Source organism: Callorhinus ursinus, unplaced genomic scaffold, assembly GCF_003265705.2.
Source record: "Callorhinus ursinus isolate GAN/ISIS: 27379988/994484 unplaced genomic scaffold, GSC_fseal_2.0 scaffold8447, whole genome shotgun sequence".
Taxonomy (NCBI): Eukaryota; Metazoa; Chordata; class Mammalia; order Carnivora; family Otariidae; genus Callorhinus; species Callorhinus ursinus.
Window position 1 is genome coordinate 88 of NW_027405497.1, and position 1,881 is coordinate 1,968.

At 61.7% G+C, this 1,881-nt stretch overlaps 1 pseudogene; it reads right to left on the reverse strand.

The window, feature by feature from the left end:
* Positions 1-206: 206 nt before the first annotated feature.
* LOC112818073 (melanoma-associated antigen 9-like) lies at positions 207-781 on the reverse strand (annotated as a pseudogene).
* Positions 782-1,881: the final 1,100 nt, after the last annotated feature.

The window sequence follows — 1,881 nt, forward strand, 5'->3', positions numbered from 1 at the left end:
CTCCCGGGGCTCTCTCTTTTCACACACACACAGGGAAGAACCAAATTGTGGCCTCACTTCATGCCCAGCACCCCGCAGGGGAAGCTGCTGACCCCACCAAAGCCTGGAAAGGGCCTGGCTGCCACTGGGACTCAGGCCTCCTCTCCCTCATCTCTCACAGCCCCTTCAGACAGGTCCAGGGAGGAAGACAGCTGCCTGCGCCTGACTCAGAGCAAATACTCCAGCATTTGCAACTTGCTGGTTTCGGCGTGGGCCCTGGAACCCCACGGGAACTCGTAGCGAGCAGGGTCGCTGCCAGGCACCTGCCGGTACTCCAGGTACCCTTTCTGCACCCAGACTTTGGTGAGGAGCTTCCTGGGCTCCCCATAGATGACGTGCTCCTGGCCGGCATACACCCCCATGACCCCCAGCGTTTCCCACACCTCCTCCTCGGGGGCACGGTCACCATGCAGGAAGCTCACCCCCAGGACCAAACCAGGAGGCCGGTCTTGGGCATGGCATGCTCACCGCTCAGCATACCATCACAAGTGAGGCCCGGGACATTGACCAGGACGTAGGAGTGGTCACTGCGTTCCACTACCTTCATGTCCACGCCAAAGACCAGCCGCATGCACTCGGAGGCTTGGCCCAAGATCCCTGGGAAGTCATCCTGGTAATCTTTGCTGATGATCTCCAGCATCTCTGCCTGGCGGGTCAGCTGCTTGTTGCGGTATTTGAGGAGCAGGAACCCCACCAGGGCAGCCACTTTCACGTGGAGTTTGTCCTGGAGTGAGGGTTGCATGACTTCCGGCTCCTCCCAGGTGCTCGAACCCTCCTCATCTAAACTGCTGGGACCTCCTCCTCCCCAGCCCCCGACAGCTGTGCCTCCACCAGGCCCTGGGCCAGGCCTGGGTCTTCCTCCATTAGCTCCTGACCCACGGTTTTTTAAAGCAGGCCCCCAGGCTCTGTCAGACCTGGATGCGGACATCCTGACACACCACCTATGGACTTGGCACAAACAGGCCTCCCAGGACGGACAGCAGGGGCAGGCTTCAGTGCGTTGTCCCTGTTCTGGAGTCCAGGTCCCTCCCTGAGCCCTCCCTCAAGGATCTCAACATGAGCCGCAGCACAGCTGGTGATCCTGTCTCTGCTCTCTCCAGGCCCGTTCCCTCAGACCAAAGCCCTCACTGCCCTGAGAGCCACGGGCAAAGACTGTGGGCATCGCATCAGGCTACAAAGTCCAGGGATTCCCTGAGATGGGTCCTTCGGGTCCCTTAGCCCTACCCACTGTTCCCCATCTGGACTCCCTGGATGGCCTGTGCCCTCATGCCTGCTCCTGAGGGCCACTCCTCACAACAAGCGCTCAGTGTCTCTGGGACCCAGAGCATCACCCCCAGGAGCACCACCAGGAGGCCGGTCTTGGGCACTCCCTGCTCACCGCTCAGCATCCCGTCATAGGTGAGGCCCAGGACGGGGTCCAGGATGTAGGAGTGGTGGCTGGGGTCCACTTCCTTCACATCCATACCAAAGACCAGCTGCAAGGCCTCGGAGTCCTGGCCCAAAATCACAGGGAAGTCATCCAGGGCATCCTGGCCGACGATCTCCCGCATCTCTGCCTGGCTGGTCGGCTCCTTGATGTGATACTTGAGGAGCTGGAACTCCACCAGCTTGGCCAGCTTCCCCTGGAGTAGGTTTTGGAGCCCCGGCTGGGCTTCTTCGGGCTCCTCGCAGGGGCTGGACACCTCCTCATCGGAGCTGCTGGAGCCCTGGTCAGGCTGGCTGCAGGCAGTGGCTGCCCGGGCAGTGGGGGAGGGGCAGGCACTCAGAGAGCTCTGGGGTAAACTCTGGAACCCAGCAGCAGACCCCTCCTCCGAGGGGACCAGAAACAGGGCAGAGCAGGAG